The sequence below is a fragment of the Piliocolobus tephrosceles genome, chromosome 9, assembly GCF_002776525.5.
Source record: "Piliocolobus tephrosceles isolate RC106 chromosome 9, ASM277652v3, whole genome shotgun sequence".
Lineage (NCBI taxonomy): Eukaryota > Metazoa > Chordata > Mammalia > Primates > Cercopithecidae > Piliocolobus > Piliocolobus tephrosceles.
Window position 1 is genome coordinate 118,342,558 of NC_045442.1, and position 18,815 is coordinate 118,361,372.

Below are 18,815 nucleotides of genomic sequence, written 5' to 3' on the forward strand. Positions count from 1 at the left end.
TGGTGCATGCCTATAATCCCAGCTATTTGGGAGGCTGAGGCAGGAGAATTGCCTGAACCCCGGAGGCAGAGGTTGCAGTAAGCCGAGATCACGCCATTGCTCTCGAGCCTAGGCAACAACAGTGAAACTCTGTCTAAAAAAAAAAATTGATTCCTCTGTTTCTTGCAATCCTGGTAACAGGTGACTTGAATTTCAAGTGATTATCATAAATGGAGGATTAGAAAAGAGACACCAACTCTGGAACCAGTTCAATGCAATTCTTTGAGAGACTGTAACTTAGTGCTCATAAAGACTTGGAACGATCTATACTGCATAGTGTAGCTGTTAGAGGAGGTGACATCAAAGCTTTAGGTACTGAGAGGGATACTTCCTACTGTAGAAGGGAAGAAAAGAAAAAAGCAAAGGTGAGTTGGAGTGGTAGACCTGTTGGGTTTAGTCTCTCATTGTTACGCTTTTAAAATCTCTCATTAGAAAAAAAAAGTCTTGGGCAGGCCACAGTGGCTCATGCCTGTAATCCCAGCACTTAGGGAAGCTGGCACGGGAGGACTGCTTGAGCTCAGGAGTTCAAGACCAGCCTAGGCAACATTGAGAAACCCCGTCTCTACAAAAAATTAGCCAAGCATGGTGGCAGGTACTTTTAGTTGTAGCTGTAGCCTCCTAGCTACTCAGGAGGCTGAGGTGGGAGGATTGCTTGAGGGGGAGGTTGCAGTGAGCCATGATCATACCACTGCACTCTAGCCTGGGTGACAGTGTGAGATCCTGTCTCAAGATAAAAGTCTTCATCTAATAAGGTGAAAGATGGAAGGGCATGCGGTTACTCCTGCTGCAGTTGGATTTGTTTGTTCCATTTAGAAGCTGCTTTCAGAGCAGGAATGACACCTGAGTTTAGAAAACAGTTCCCTGTGTCTGTGCTTGTGTGTTCTTCCAGCTCAGTGTCCTTTGTCGCATGTCCTGAGACATTGCAGGAAGGAAAACCAAAAGAGAGCATTCTTGAGCTATTCCAGAGAGATCACAGAGGCCACCATCAAAGAGAAGACTAAGATTCTACCATAGTTTGCCTCAGTAAAATGCTGTTTTTCCTAGGAACTACTGCAAGTTATAAAAGTCCTAAGTGAAATGATTGTGTGGCCGGGGATAGTGGCTCACGCCTGTAATCCCAGCACTTTGGGAGGTCAAGGCGGGTGGATCATAAGAGGTCAGGAGATCGAGACCAGCCTGATCAACATGGTGAAACCCGTCTCTGCTAAAAATATAAAAATTAGCCAGGCATAGTGGCACATGCCTGTAGTCCCAGCTACTTGGGAGGCTGAGGCAGGAGAATCACTTGAACCCAGGAGGTGGAGGTTGCTGAGCTTGTGCTACTGCACTCCAGCCTGGGCGACAGAGTAAGGCTCCGTCGAAAGAAAGAAAGAAAGAAAGAGAAAGAGAGAGAGAGAGACAGAGAGAAAGAGAAAGAAGGAAAAGAAATGATTGTGCAGGCAGAAATGTCTTTAAGGCATCATTGTTACAGAATTTTGCTCCTTAGTTCAGCTAAAACTGGGTTCATGTCACATGACCAGGAGAATTTAGACATGCAGTCACATTGAAGTGTGGGCAGAGCAGCATTTTGTTGGGCATAAGGGGAAAAAAAGGAAAAAAAACAGCAAAGTGAGATGGCGTCCTGCTAACAAGCCCCCCACCTCACAGACTGGATCCCAAGCCACCACACAGGAACTGAAGAGCCAGGCTCCTCCCCCGCCTGTGGCTCCACCCCATTCCCTCAGTGCACTTGTGGGCAGGCTCAGGGGAGGTGCTGGGCAGGTTCCCTCATCTACACAAAAGCATCTGATGTAAACACTTGCGGGGTGGGTTGGAGATTCTCTGGGGACACCTTTATATCTGCCTAGGCATTTGACTATCTCATTCCCCCCTCTAAAGAAGTACATCCAATGGCAGTTAGAGTAAGGTTAGGATAAGGATGATGACCAAAGTTAACTGCTTTCTGCTAACAGGGGTGCTGTTTTGGGGAAAACAGCAGTCAGAGCTCCCTCAGAGGCTTATCTAACGATCCCCAGCAGAAGAGGCCATCGTCTCAGGCTCTGGTTGCATGACGGTTTGGAGTGTGATGGTCTGAAGTCAAGAAGAGATAATCAGGTTATTAGGAAACATACATCAAAACAAAACAAGGAGGTTACAGTAAGGACAGTTCAAAAAATTCCAAGGCCTTTTTACTGGTTTGCAAAGGGAGAGGGGAGGCCAAAAGCCCAACTGGTTAAAAAAACAAAGAATGAAACTACCCTTTTGCTGGCATTTGGATTTCTGGGTTCCCTTCCCCTGAGCCCAGTCCTAAACCAACCAGTCTAAGGTTTGGGAAATTAACTCTTCCCAGTTTGGAGGATGCGTCTGAGGGGAGTGTCTCATAGTACAGAGACACTGTTTGCTATCACTGAAGAGAAGACAGAGGTAAAAAAAGGAAAAAAGAAGATTTGTTTTTAGAGGAGTCCCAGGGGTTTAGGAGGCATTCGAAAGAGATACAGACTGAAGATGAATGGCTACCCATCTAGGAAGAAGGGAGCAGGCATCCCTGGTTCCCTTCTCTTCCTAGCAAATACCCAGAGTACGTAAGGGAAGGAAAGTGAGGCATTCCTCTTTCTTTCCTCTGTCCTTGTATCCCCAAGTCCTGGCAGCCACAACAGGGTGCCACCCATGGGTGTCAAAGTGGCTTTCTCCCATGTTAAAAGGGGGGCCTAAGGGCTGGGAATATCTACTCTTACCCACATACACCCTATCCGCTCTGCTGTCAGTAGCCTTTGAATTCCCTAGACCTCATTTATGCCATGGACACTAGCACGCCCTTTATCCATGGAACCGGAAGCTTGGCTTAATCAGCAGGAATTAGACATGCTCACCTGTGCTGTGTCTTTTAACTTCCATTATCATCTGTCTCTGGAATCCTCAGATCCAGTTTTCTTTCCTAGGGCTTTGAGCTGAAGTTTGGAATTGAGTTTGGGACAAAAATATGTCTTAAGGGGGGTTGCATGGACTCCTTATTATAAGCTGAATGCTAAGGTGGAGCAGTGGAATTGAGTCCTCCTCCAACAAGGGAGCGAAAAGGATGTCTTGTGACACCCCCAGATAACTGGTGGCTATAGTTATGCTTGCTAAGATTTGAGTGATGGGGCTTGGCTTTGGTTAGCTCCCTTTGTCTTACTTTCCCAAAAAGGAAACCTCTGGGTGGTAGGCATCCTGTTTATTTTCATCACCTGGCAGGATTTGCAGGCTAATTGCTCAGGACTAGAATACTGATCCAGATTTTTACATCACCCATCCCTTTTGTTTTTTCTGAGCTGCAGCCAGAGACTGCTGTTTGGTTCACAGGAACAAGCAGGGTTCGTCTAAAATGTAGGCAAAAAGTTAAAAACAATTAATGAGTCTAGAACCTAATGATAAGTTTTGAAACATTATTTCTCTTTCTCTAGTCCTCATTTTTGTTAAAAACAAATCATGATAGGACTGAGTTGTTTGCAAAATAGACTTTAGTGTTATACTTGGCCTAATTATTTGCATAAAGTACAGCAAGAATAATTATTCCTAAACAGGCCTTTTAGATTGGCTTTGATGGAAATTTGTTCCACAGGGAATCTCAAGTAAGACCTTTTAAAGCTGAGCCTAGCCATGGGTTTGTATCCTCAAATACCGATGAGTTGGGCAAACCCCTCTCTTCTTGAAGTTTCAAGAGATGTGGTCCCTGGGTCTGTTGGAAAGTGACATTCTTTACCTACTACAGGTTAGGAACCCTGTATGGGGACTGTGTACACAAAGTATGAGGCCAGTTTCTCCCATGGGGCTTTATTGGCTCTGCAAGTCAAGCTTGACTCCTTAAACGGAAGGATACCCTTCCAGTCAAAGCCTTATTCAAGCAACCAGTTTCTCTAATTGTGTCCTGTTGCAACCAGTTTCTCCAACTGTGTCCTGTTGCAAAAGAAAATGGATTCTTATTGCACTGACACAAACAACTATATGGCCATAAATTAAGAATACTCACAACTAGTTTTCAAATTCTGGAGAAACCAGGCAGAGAGACAGAGACAAATATACTCCAAATTTTGTTCACAGGAGTATACGTTACTCAATTATTAAAGGCTGTAATGCTCAAAATAAGTTTGCTTGACTCTGAAAAACAAAACAAGGATCAGCAATATTTCAAGCAAAAGTCAAAAAGATTACTTCAGTTTTGTATTAGATAGGCCATTCAGTTAACTCTTGTTTTGCTTGATATTCATAAACATTTCAGCTTTTCATGAGTCCTGTATGTTTTTCCTTTATTCCAATGTCACAATCTCCAAAGTTATCAGAAACCTGCCTTTCATTCAGAGCACCTGTCAAAGTTCTATAACTGATTATAAACCATCTTTTGAAGAGGAGCAAAAGAAGAAAATTGTCTGTAAATAACAAAATGTCCAGGGTAGTTATAGTCAGAAACATGATTGACAAATAAATTTGGTTATCTCCGTGGTTTACAATAACTTAACATAATAACCTTAATTATGATTGATAGCATATACTCAGACATTAGAATTTTAGACATCCCATACAGTTTTGGAACATATATTACTATAATTCTCTAAAATCTAACCTGAAGATTAAACATCATTTTGGCAATCCCGTGTACTTAAACATGTCAAATAATCCTGTTCACCTCTCTTTTGGATACTCCAGAGGCCCTCTGTAGCATCCCAAAGGCCAGGCATTAGGAAAGTTTGATTTTGGGAAATCTGTTATGTGTTAGAGATTTAAAACACCTGATGTTATCAAATACAATTCCAGATTGCCATAAATTATTTATTTTGCCAAAATGATGACTGAAATTTTAAAAAAGCAAAAAACCTTGTATAACCTTTTACAAATTTTGCTAAAGAGCACATTAATGCCTTGAGAGTACCTTGTTGGCTGGGCGCAGTGGCTCACACCTGTAATCCCAGCACTTTGGGAGGCTGAGGTGGGCAGATCATGAGGTCAGGAGATCAAGACCATCCTGGCTAACACAGTGAAACCCCATCTCTACTAAAAAATACAAAAAAATTAGCCGGGCATGGTGGCGGGCACCTGTAATCCCAGCTACTCAGGAGGCTGAGGCAGGAGAATGGTGTGAACCCAGGAGGCGGAGCTTGCAGTGAGCAGAGACAGTGCCACTGCATTCTGGCCTAGGCAACAGAGTGAGACTCCGTCTCAAAAAAAAAAAAAAGAAGTACTTTGTTGTGCTTTTATTTCAATGCTCAATTTACAGAAGACCATATAATAATCATTTGAATTTGGTTAATATATTCACACATGGAATTTCTTTTGCAAAATTATTATTATTATTTTTTTTGAGACGGAGTTTCGCTCTTTGTTGCCCAGGCTAGAGTGCAATGGGGCGATCTTGGCTCACTGCAACCTCCACCTCTCGGGTTCAAGTGATTCTCCTGCCTCAGCCTCCCGAGTGGCTGGGATTACAGGCATGCACCACCACACCCGGCTAATTTTGTATTCTTGGTAGAGACAGGGTTTCTCAATGTTGGTCAGGCTGGTCTCGAACTCCTGACCTCAGGTGATCTGCCCATCTCAGCTTCCCAAAGTGCTGGGATTACAGGTGTGACCCACCACACCTGGCCAAGATTAATTTTTATACTCCTTTCATCATTTGATTAAACCTTCAGCTTTACCTTATCCAATTCAAAACAATCCTTCAAGCCTAGGAAATAATTTACATTTCCACGCCTTCTTATAATCTTTTGCTAAAAACATATCTTACTGTTCTTACACACCTCACGTGTAAATCAATTTGCAGTAGTTTTGATTACATGTTATAATGGTAACTCCCAGCAATTTTAAACTTTTATGTAGAACCTAGTAACTTGTTATAATTATGTACAAGTTGCAGCGAAGGTTTGAGTCCTTCCAGCATAATTAAGGGTGTGGTTAATTCCATATGTCTCTAGGCCTTACCACTTGTGAAGCAGGCAAGTCAAACAGTTCTCAGAAACCAAAAAGGCAGTTTATAACCTTAAAACATTAAGGAAACCTAGTATCTGACTTGCATTAATTTAGATCACCTATTTACATTTTGATGACATCTGCATTTTACCAATAATCTTTAAGGCTGCTTTTATTTCTTAAGGATTAAAGTCATGTGAACTGAAACGTACCACAGCTTTTATCTTCCCTTTTAAAAAACATTTGATTCAAGCTCTTATCCTTTTTTAAGTCAATTAATTAGAGCTTTTTTATAGACATCACACACAACACATATATAACTACACACGCAGAAGAAAATGCAGTAGCAGTGAGATTTTTCATCTGCCAATCTCCTAATTGGATTATTGGCCTCTGTGTGGTGCCCTTTAAGAGACAGGGCTACAAAAACATGCAGCTTTTAAGGCCTAATAAAACAGGCACTACTGAGAGGCAAAAACAGATTTTGAGAGGGATCTATCTGCATTTAATTCCTGGGGTTCCATGAGAAAAACAGGTTTCTTCCCAAAACGGGGTTAGTGGCACCTTGTCTATTTTTCCCAAGGAGTCCTATGCCCCCAGGAGTTATCTTAGGGCCTCTCAGTGCATACATTAAGAGTGACAAGGCAAAATGGAGAAAAATAATCCAGTCTACTGAGAAAATGCCCTCTCCAGCAAAGAGATCCAAGAAAAAAACAAAACAAAACATAAAGACCTTTTAAATATACTTGTAACTTGGATACACACTTTTAATTAAGCTGAATGCTCTTTGAGAAAAACCTTTTAACTCCCTTATTACCCAACTAGCTGCACCAAGTGGCCAATATTTCTGGCTTTCAAACTATACTAAAGGTGACCTCCCAGGTGCTCAGAGAAAGGAAGATAAAAGGCGGTTCATGAAGGGGAAGAGAATCAGCAACAGGTCATGCAGATATCAAACCAGAAAGGACTTATTCCCTAAGACAGGATTGAACCCGGTCGCCATTGTAAAATGGTGGAGGCTAAGACAAAACATTGCCACGTGGTTACAGGTCATGCTCCCCAAAACAAGATGGAGGCCTGCAGCAAGGTTTGCTACTCACCGTACAGAAAGTCACGCAAAGCCCACCAGACTGGCTACAGCTAAAGACCAACCTCACAAATCCTTTTTCATAATTAAAACTTTACTGTGAATATACACAGTGATCCTTATTCCTGGACTAGTAAAATGTCTTCAAAAAGAAAAAAAAAAAACCCCTTCTCGCTTAAAAGTTAAATGCTGACTGGCTAGAGAAAGGAAAAAAACGTTTAAAATGCAGTGTTGGAAAGATGCCTGGGGAAAGTACCTCTTATTCTTATACAAATGGATTCCTCCAACAGGGAGAGAAGCTTAATTGCTGTCTGCCATTGGGCACCCTTGGGCCATGGGCCATGCACCCCAGCTCTGGCTGGGAGGGAAGTGAGAACCCACCATTCGCCAGTCTATCTTGCAGGTGCCTAAAGCCATTGAGGTGAGGTGGCGCACAGTTTTCTCTATCCTCAGAAGAAGTTCAAGGACAAAATGGCTTAGAAGCGAAAGGGAAAAAAGATTTTTTGGTTCACATCTTACCCACCCTTCCTCAAGCTCATCTAGGAGCCAAAATGTTGCAGAATTTTGCTCCTTAGTTCAGCTAAAACTGGGCTCCAGCTTGTGAGAAGACCAGGAGAAATATATGCAAACACATTGAAGGGTGGGCAGAGCAGGGTTTTATTGGGCGAAAAGGGGGAAAAAAAAACCCTCAGCAAAGTGAGATGGCGTCCTGCTAGCAAGCCCCTCACCTCACAGATTGAATCCCAGGCCACCACACAGGAACTGAAGAGCCAGGCTCCTCCCCCTGCCTGTGGCTCCACCCCGTTCCCCCAGTGCACCTGTGGGCAGACTCAGACCAGGCCCTGGGCAGGTTCCCTCTTCTGCACAAGAGCATCTGATGTAAACACTTGTGGGGTGGGTCAGAGGTTCTCTGAGGACACTTTTTTATCTGCCTAGGCATTTGGCTGTCTCATCGTGGTATACAAATACTATGGACTTTGCGATTTACCTTAATTCCAGTGATCTCACAACACTGGTGCCCAAAAACTAAACACAAAACAATATTACAAACTGTTACAAGTTTGAGCTTAATTATAAAATCTGTGGAGAGGTGTGGTGTGTAATTCAGATTATTCCAATGAATCAGTCAAAAAATATCTACTAAAACATACCCTGGTAAACTAGTGGCTCTCACATTCGTGGGCTAAATAATCACCTAATTAGCTGAGCGTGGTGGTGCACACCTGTGGTCCCAGCTACTCAGAGGCTGAGGTGGGAAAATCACCTGAGCCTGGGAGGGTGAGGCTGCAGTGGGCCAAGATTGTACCATTGCACTCCAGTCTGGGCGACAGGAATGAGACTCTGTCTCAAAAAAAAAAAAAAAAAAAAAAAAATCACCTAGGGTGCTTGTTAAGCTGCAAATTCCTGGGCTCAACTCCAGACATTCTAATGAAAGGAACTGGGGATGGAGCCCGGGATTTTGCATCTTAATCATTTCAGAAGATTCGGATGCAGAAGATTCAAAGACCTCTTTTAGAGAAACATTACCCTAAGCAAGGGCAGAGTTGGTCAATCGCAGAGGTCTTCCAACTCACTTCCCATTCATTCATTCTTTCCTGAACTTATTAATTCAACAAACATTTATAGTGCCCTATCATTGTACACGGTGATGTGGACTTGGTAATGTAAAGAGACTCGGTTCCTGCCTGGAGGGAACTTATATCTAATGACTTATATCTAATGACTGATATATATATATATGACATTGATGTATGATTGACAGCATCAAGTGGTAAGTATTGAATATGTCCATACATGCCAAAGAGAATGTTGCAGGGATTTAGAAGGAAGTTGTGTCAACGTGGGTTCAAGTGGACAGGAATGGAGGAGCTATTCTGTGGAGGGGGTGGGACATTGCCTGGGCCCTGACTGATGAGGAACGAGCAGGATATCGAAGAGAAGGAAACAGCATTAGCTTAATATCATAATTATTAAGCAAGAACGTTTTTAATATCCATAAGCCTATACTAAAGATAGCAGAGTGGCCAAGCATGTCCAGGATTAAAATTATAATCTCATTAACTACCTTCAGAGGAGAAATAAAGAAGTGAGAAGTTCCTGAATCAGCAACATCATCTCCTTGTTTTTTCAATATTCTGATGCCAATTGGACCATTTTTATGCTAATAAGTCGATAAATAGTAGGATGTTTTGACGTGACATGTTTATATAGTATTCTGTTTTTCTCCTAGGTCCGTATATATTTCATCCAGCTACTTCCAAAAAGTTAAAACGCTGACCATAAAATCCATGTAGGGTATAAATAATTAGCACTCTGGGAAGATTCGGACTGTTTGACACCAAGAGAGGCAGATTAATCTAATTAAAAATTACTTCTTATTTAAGAAAGTGATCTGTATTCATTAAGACTTCTCCTTAGACATACTATTTTTAGCTATATTTTACCAATCCTATTACATGTGTGAAAAATAAATAAATCTGGGAAATCTTGGGGCTCCAAAATCACTAAGCTAAAGGGCAAAGTCAAACTGGGAACTGCTTAGGGAAAACCAGCTTCCCACTCTATTCAAAGTCATCCCTCTGCTCACTGAGATAAATGCATGTGTGATTGCCTCCCTTGGAAGAGCTGATCAGAAACTCAGAAGGATGTAACCATTTGTCTCTCATCTACCTGTGGCCTAGAAGCCCCCTCCCTGCTTAAGTTGTCCCGCCTTTCAGGACAGAACCAGTGTCCATCTTACATATATTGATTGCTATCTCATGGCTTCCTAAAATGTATAAAACCAAGCTGTGCCCCGACCACCTTGGGTACATGTCGTCAGGACCTCCTGAGACTGTGTCACAGACGCATGTCCTCAAGCCTGGCCAAACAAACTTTCTAAATTAACTGAAACCTGGCTCATATTTTCAGGGTTCACACATGAAAGAAATTTTATGTAATTTATTTCATGAAGACCAATTTCTAGCTGCCCAGCCACTGTTACATTTCATGTCTTAATCTGTAAAACAGGTTTAATAACCCCTGTCTCAGAGAGGCGTTTGAGGATGAAATGAGAGGACAGTTGTGATTGAGTTTTAAAACCCATGCTGGCCAGGTGTGGTGACTCACGCCTGTAATCCCAGCAATTTGGGAGGCTGAGGCAGGTGGATTATGAGGTCAGGAGATCGAGACCAACCTGACCAACACGGTGAAACCCGGCCTCTACTAAAAAATACAAAAATTATCTGGGTGGGTGGTGCACACCTGTAGTCCCAGCTACTTGGGAGGCTGAGGCAGGAGGATTGCTTGAATCAGGGAAGCAGTGGTTGCAGTGAGCCGAGATAGCACCACTGCTCTCCAGCCTGACGACAGAGCGAGACAATGTCTCAAGAAACAAACAAACAAAAAACCCCAAAACCAAAACCCACACTAAGAATGAGTGTAAGTTATGAGTTTTCCAGCCATTCTAAAGTCTTCCTCAGGTTAAAAAGCAGGATCACAGAGAGCTAGAACAAATAATTCTACCTCCTCACAGAACTTGTAAGATATTATATTAACAAGGAAGCCTTCCCAGCCCTCCTTGCTGATATCTCACAAAGCAAGCCAGCCAAAATACTGAAGCAGTTGTATTCCAGAGTTTTCATGAGTTTGTAGAGAGGTGGTACATCTGGTGGCACAGACTCTGGCGCTGGGCAACCGGGTTTTTAATCGTAGATCCATTCCTTACTATTTACGTGGCTTTGAAGGTACTGAACCTTGATGTGCCTCAGTTTTCTTATCTGTGAAGTAAACATAAAAAGATTGTTGTGATTCAATGAATCCATAAACATCTTCACACATAAAGCATTCCTATCTGCCCCTGGAGAAGGTTGTGTTAGCTGTTGTCATGAGCTCTGATGTTAAGGAAGGTACACAAGGGCATGACAGTTTCAGTTTCATGGAGTGTCTAGAAAGACTGGAGATGTATTGATACACACATAAAAATCAAATAGAGGATGAAAAATTAGCAAGACACTGTGCCTAGAACAATTATTTGTATCGTAACCACCCAAGGGGTTCACCTTGCCCGCTGCCTAGAGATGATTCATCAAGACAGGGGAATTGCAATAGAGAAAGAGTAATTCAAACAGAGCCAGCTGTGTGGGAGACCAGAGTTTTGTTATTATTCAAATCAATCTCCCCGAGCATTCGGGGAGCAGAGTTTTGAAAGATAACTTGGTGGGTGGAGGGGGTAAGCCAGTGAGCCAGGAGTGCAGACTGGTCAGAGATGAAATCGTGGTGAGTCAGCTGTCTTCTTGCATTGAGTCAGTTCCTGGGTGGGGGCCATAAGAGCAGATGAGCCAGTTTATTGATCTGGGTGGTGCCAGCTGATCCATCAAGTGCAGGGTCTGCAAAATGTCTCAAGCATTGATCTTAGGAGCAGTAGAGGGAGGGTCAGAATCTTGTAGCCTCCAGCTGCATGACTCCTAAACCATAATTTCTAATCTTGTGGCTAATGTTAGTCCTACAAAGGCAATCTAGTCCCCAAGCAAGAAGGAGGTTTGCTTGGGAAAGGGCTGTTACCATCTTTACTTAAACTATAAACTAAGTTTCTCCCAAAGTTAGTTCAGCCTACACCCAGGAATGAATAAGGATGGCTTGGAGGTTAGAAGCAGGATGGAGTCAGTTAAGTTAGATCTCTTTCACTGTCTCAGTCATAATTTTCCAAAGGCAGTTTCAATATCATCCCTTGTAACAGAAAACATTTAAGACTGTTTGTAAGAATGCATATATAAAATAGTGTGGTACAGATTTAAAATATGAGAATAGTAGAAGTAGGAACATTAAGGAGGACTGGAGAAGAATCCAGTACAAAAAAAGCACCCTGTGGCGTCTTTTGTACATACAATGGGCGGGCCACATGGTTGACTGTAAACTTTCTAGCAACCATTGCAAAAGAGAAACTCGGTCAGTGAGTCACAAGATAAAAGCAGGCCAATTGTTCAGGAGAAGTACAATTATTCCTCATATTAAGACTGAGGACTAAGCTCTGATTTCTTCTTATCTTGCCCCAGTTCTTATCTAAGGGATCTGGGGAGTCATGCCCTGCAAGCCATAAATTCTTATCAGATGGGTTTTATTTAACCCTACATATTGCAACTTACTTTCCTTTCTGAATCTGGCATAACATTACGTGGCAAAGAAGAAAATCAAAATATTTTACCCCAAAACATATTTCTTTGCCATATTTTGAAATGGCCCTGCAAAGCTGTCCTTTTTGGGGGGAAAAAATTTACATCTCTAAAGAATCTCTATTAACATAGCTATCTCTTTTTCTTCCAGGCCCTCCCAATCCTGAGATTAACTGAGAGTTTAGCACCTTCTAAAGGTCTGAATAGGAAACAGTTGTCATCTATTGTCTCTAAGGGCAGCCACTATGAGACTTCAAAAGAACCTCAGTCTCCACAGTCTTTTATCTGAACCCAAATATTTCCTTTCTATTGATCCTAGGTCTTTAGACAAACTCAACCAATCAGCAGCCAGAAAATGTTTACATTTATCTATAGCCTGGAAGACATCATCCCCATTCCTTTCGAATTGTCCCGCCTTTCTCCACCAAACCAATGTATTTCTCAAATGTATTTGATTGATGTCTCGTGCCTCCCTAGAATGTATAAAACCAAGCTGTGCCCTGACCACCTTGGACACATATTCTCAGGACCTCCTGAGGGCTGTGTCATGGGCCATGGTCATTCATATTTGGCTCAGAACAAACATCTTCAAAGATTCTACAGAGTTGGACTGTTTTCGTCCACAAGACCAGAGGGGATGCTCCCAGCCATCGTCTTTGAGACGAGGCTGTCATGTAGTAAACAACATCTCTGATATCTTCCCAGCAGATGAACCAGTGTTTTACAGAACCGCTTCCCATAACATTAGGTGGATCATCACCGGAAGCCCATTCCAGTAACAGCAGTTCTGTGAGGAGGTGGAATTGTGTGTTCCAGCTCTCTGCGATTCTGCTTTGTATCCTCAGGAAGATTTTAGAATGACTGGAAAATCCATAATTTATACTCATTCCTAGTTGTTTGGGTTTTACAACACAATCACAACTGTCCTCTCTTTTCATCCTCAAAAACCTCTCTGAGACAGGGATTATTAAAACTGTTTTACAGATTTAGAAACTGAATCCAAGAAACTGGTTCGACAGTTAGAAAATTATGGAACAAGGATTTGAACCTGCTAATTCCCAATCCAATCTTGGGCCATGCCTTTATTACCAAACCTCTTAGAGCCCTCTCTTCCTTGAATTTTTTCACTCCATTAAAATCGGATTTTTATATCTACACCTCTGTTGAGATTGCTATCATAAAACTCACAAATGATATTTTTATTGTCAAACCCAGTAATCCCTTTTTTCAGCCTTTAAAAACAAAATTTGAATGCTAGGTGTATTGGCTCACACCTGTAATCCCAGCACTTTGGGAGGCCGAGGAGGGAGGACTGCTTGAGGCCAAGGTTTAGAAACCAGCCTGGGCAACATAGCAAGACCCCTGTCTCTACAAACAATTTAAAAATTAGCCAGGTTTGGTGATGTGCACCTCTAGTCCCAGCTACTTGGGAGGCTGAGGCAGGAGGATTGCTTGAGCCCAGGAGTTCAAGGCTGCGGTGAAGCATAATTGCATCAGTGCACTCCAGCTTGGGCAACAGAGTGAGACCCTGTTATTTACAAAGACACTCTTTGGCATTCTGTTTTCCTTTGGCCTTGGGAACTCTTGTTACTCCTGAGATCCCTCCCACCTTTCTGATGACTTCTGCTCCTTGGCTTTTATGGGTAACTCCTCTCCAGCCCACATCCCAAATGCTGGCGCTCCCTGAGGGTCCATCTTTGGTCCTCTCCTCTTCTTACTCTATGCATTTTTCCCAAGAGAGCCAATCCCCTTTCATGAATTCAGACGCCATCTTGACAGCATGAATTCCCAGACACACACAGCAAGGTCACGTCTTCCATGAGGTTGAGTTCTAAAGTCTGAGGCTGAGGTAAAAATAGCATTTTCTCACTCTGAGATTTGTTCATTGTTTTTTGTTTTGCTTCAGCTGATGCAACAGCTAGCTCAGATTTGGAGCCATTATATAGCAAAACAATGTTTTTTGGTTTTGTTTTTGAGATGGAGTCTCACTCTGTTGCCAGGCTGGAGTGCAGTGGCACAGTCTTGGCTCACTGCAACCTGACTCCCTGGTTCAAGTGATTCTCCTTCCTCAGCCTCCCGAGTAGCTGGGATTACAGGCATGCACCACCATGTCCATCTAATTTTTGTATTTTTAGTAGAGACGGGGTTTCACCAGTTAACCAGGATGGTCTCAATCTCCTGACCTCATGATCTGCCTGCCTCAGCCTCCCAAAGTGCTGGGATTACAAGCATGAGCCACCGTGCCCAGCCAAAACAATGTTTGTTTTAAAGGCTGAAATTTTACTCAGAGAGTTCACAATGTGAGAATGTACAAGAGAAATGAGGCCATTGGAGGAACAGCAGATTCACACCTCCCATTTTGTGGTCAGTTTAGACCACATAGCCGTGAAATGAAATGGCAGAAAAAAAAATTTCAGTAATTTTTCCTTTCTCTCTCTGATTTATTTAGGAGCAAGTCCACACAGTGAATCTGTGTGTTGACGACTCTGTTCGTCTCCACCCCATCTCTCACTGTCTGCCTACTAGGCCTTTCCCGTTTGGTTGTCCTGCAAGATTTCAAATTCAACATGTCCAGTATTTAATTTATTGTCTTTACCTCCCATCCCAGTTTTAATTAGATGTAGCAAGATGTTCACTCAGTATTGTTGCTGTAACAAAGATACTCCCACATTTTAATGGCTTAACCAATAAAAACTTATTTCTCATCTCATATCCAAAGTAGGCGTTCTAGGGCAGAAGATAGGGGGTGAAATTGGGGCATGAGAGGTCCGCTCTGCAAAGTCATTCAAAGGTCCAGACTGAGGACTGCCGTCTTCAAAAGGTGGATTCCAAGATTGCCTTGGCATCATCCAGACAGGAGAAGGGAACGGAAAAGAGGGTGCAGAAGGGCATATCTAAATTTTAGCATCACCCTTATGAAATGTACATATGCCAGCAATAAGTCTACAGTATGGGAGGGAGCATAACACCAAACTTTGGTGGACAGTTTGTCTGCCACACTCCTTTCCTCCCTGTTTCTCATCTGTTCTTCCATCAGTATTTCCTGTGTGTGTGTGCTTTTTTTCTGTAAAATGGGCCAATAATAGTACTCTCCACAGGAGTTGTTATGAAAATTGAGACAGGCTATGTGAAGCAATTAGAATACGCCTGAGTCATATGGATGCACCAGAGTGTATGAATGCTAACAGTTATTCATTGGCTGTGGGACTTCCTCAGCCACCCAGTTGTGCCAAGCTAGAAACGCTCTTCTCTCATCATCCACCTCCAATCAACAAGTCCTGCTTGTTCATTTAAAAATTCATACATCTTTACTTTTCTTTAAATGCAAGGCATAGGCCTGCAGGTCTCTATCGAGCCACAGACACAGGTCTCTGATCCACAGGAGGGGGTTTGCTAAAGTTGTGAAGAACAAGGCCGACTTTAAGAGATACCAAGTGAAATTTAGAAGATGACAGAGGGTAAAACGGATTACTATGCCCAGAAACGCTTGGTGATACAGGATAAAAATAAATACAGCACACCCAAATACAGGATGATAGTTTGTGTAACAGAGTTATCATTTATCAGATTGCTTTTGCCTGTATTGAGGGGCATATGATAGTCTGCACAGCATATGCACACGAACTGCCAAAATATGGTGTGAAGTTTGGCCTGACAAATGATGCTGCAGCGTATTGTCCTGGCCTGCTGCTGGCCCTCAGGCTCCTCAGTGGGTTTGGCATGGCCAAGATCTATGAAGGCCAAGTGGAGGTGACTGGTGATGAATACGATGTGGAAAGCATTGATGGTCGGCCAGGTGCCTTTACCTGCTATTTGGATGCAGGCCTTGGCAGAACTACCACTGGCAATAAAGTTTTTTGGCGCCCTGAAGGGACAGACAGTTTATTCTGTCAATAAACTTATTGACAGAAAAATATTGATTCTGAAAACAAGGAATTTAATGCTGAGGTACACCAGAAGCACATCAGGGGCTAGAATGTTGCAGATTACATGTGCTACTTAATGGAGAAGGATGAAGATGCTTACAAGAAACAGTTCTTTCAATACATAAAGAACAATGTAACTCCAGACATGATGGAGGAGACATACACGAAAGCTCATGCTGCTGTATGAGAGAATCCAGTCTATGAAAAGAAGCCCCAAAAAGGTTTTTAAATTTTTTTTGAGACGGAGTTTCACACTGTCACCTGGGCTGGAGTGCAATGGTGCGATCTTGGCTCGCTGCAACTTCCGCCTCCCTGTGTTCAAGTGATTCTCCTACCTCAGCCTCCCTAGTAACTGGGATTTATAGGTGCCCACCACCACGCCCAGCTAATTTTTTGTATTTTTAGTAGAGAAGGGGTTTCCCTATATTGGCCAGGCTGGTCTCAAACTCCTGACCTTGTGATCTGCCTGCCTCGACCTTCCAAAGTGCTGGGATTACAGACATGAGCCACCACACTCGGTCAAACCAAACAATTTTCTATGAGGATTTTTCAGATACAGGCAATAGACTTATTGACAGAAAAAAAAAAAAGCGAGTAATAGGTATTGCTGATGTGGAATTTACATGGATTTAGACTTTTTTTTTTTTAAGAAAACAAAACAAGAAACGCTCTCCCTGAGGGATCCGATGTGTTTATATGACTTCAGTTGCCATCTTGAAAATGGTCACATATGACTATGGAACTGGATTGGAGCTCCCAGCTGGAAGGAATCATGAAAAGTCTTGTCCCCTCATTATTTTTAAAATTTTATTATTATTATTATTATTTCTTTTTTTTTTTTTTTTTGAGATGGAGTCTCACTCTATCGCCCAGGCTGGAGTATAGTGGCCCGATCTCAGCTCACTGCAAGCTCCGCCTCGTAGCTGGGACTACAGGTGCCCGCCACCGCGCCCGGCTAGTTTTTTGTATTTTTTTAGTAGAGACATGGTTTCACCATGCTAGCCAGGATGGTCTCTATCTCCCGACCTCATGATCCGCCCGTCTCAGCCTCCCAAAGTGCCGGGATTACAGGCTTGAGCCACCGCGCCCGGCCCTAAAATTTTATTATTTTTTTTAAGACAAGGTCTCTCTCTGTTACCCAAGCTGGAGTATAGTGGCACCACCATAGCTCACGGCAACCTCAACTCCTGAGCTCAAGCAATCCTCCTGCCTCAGCCTCCTGAGTAGCTGGGATTACAGGTACATGCCACCACACCTGGCTATTAAAAAATTTTTTTTTATAGAGATGGGGTCCTGCTATTGTTGCCCAGGCTGGTCTCAAACTCCTGGACTCAAGCAATCCTCCTGCCTTGGCTCTCCAAAGTGCTGGGATTACAGGCAAGAGCTACTGTGCTGGGCCTGTCCCCTCATTTTAGAACTAAGGATGAAGCCCAGATAATGGCAAAGTGGGGTCTACGACCCAGGTCTTTTGACTCCAGTCTTGCCTTCCATGATACTCAGCTGCCTTAATTAATTAACTCCACAGAAAGCCAAAACCAACCATACAACTCCTTTCCCTTCCTCCTCACAATTTTTGTTTGGTGTCTGTTAAATGGAAGTGGCTGCTGCATGAATTTCCTCTAATCTCCTGTGGTTACCAAACCAGTGAAAATTCTAGAGTACTAAGTTCTGATTCTTCTAACCTGGTTACTTTGACCCCAAGCCCAACCATAGCCCAGTCCACCTCCCTGCTTTTTATTGAGCAGCAGATGGCACTGTGTCCAAGTCTGGAAAGATGCTCTCTGTTTCCAGGGAAAGTTGGGGCAAATGCACTCAAGCTTTCTGCTAAACACTCCTATAATTTTCGTGAGGCACTCGCCCTCCTCCTCCCAGGCTTTAGTGTGATCTGTGTGCTAAAAGGCACAAGTAACACTGTCAGTATGTGTGTAATGTATGTGGCTCCAGATGTGTGGGCTTAGACTGCTAGTCTGCCATGGAACTTGCTTCCTCTCCTTCCTGGGCACACAGCTGGACTACATTTCTTGGTTTCCAACAGAGTTAGATTTGGCCATATGTCCAAGTTGTGGCCAATAAAATGCAAAAGGAAGTGATGTGTGCCATTTCTAGGCCCCATCTGTAAACTCACATGCTCTTTGCCCTCCACTAGCTGATGTCAGTGCCCAAAATGACCTTGGAGGTCATGGGCTGAAGATGGTGGCATTGTGACCGCCCTGGGCCCCTGAATGACTGCATGGAGCCGAGTTCCTGAATTGACTTGGATCTACGTTGGGCTGTTACACAAGCTTAGAATTAAACTGTAATTGGTGAAGCCACTGAATTTTTTTGCAGTAATTTCCCTACCACAACTGATACACAGGTTAACTGATGAAACCCTAATGTCCTATGTGATATTCCTGTAGAAAATATGGGAAGTATCCATATTTCTGCAAAATAGGGATTTCTTTCTCCATATTAGACTCCAAACAGGTTTCCTGTCAAAAGGGGTTGTAAAGACCTCCCCAACCCAATTGTTTTAGCAAGCAAAGGACATGATCTGCAGACTCAAAGGCAGGCAGCTAGCAAGGAGAAAGCACAGTAGCTTAGGAAAAAGAGAGACTGTAGCATGTGGTCAAACTTGTTTATGAGTAAAGCAGGTAACCAGGAATTTGCCAAGCATTTTGGAGTGAATTAAATCCTTCATGAAGATAAAGGTACTAT

At 42.9% G+C, this 18,815-nt stretch overlaps 1 pseudogene; it reads left to right on the forward strand.

Moving 5' to 3' along the window:
• LOC111549955 overlaps positions 1–18,815 on the forward strand; it is a 59,746-nt pseudogene that overhangs the window by 35,577 nt on the left and 5,354 nt on the right.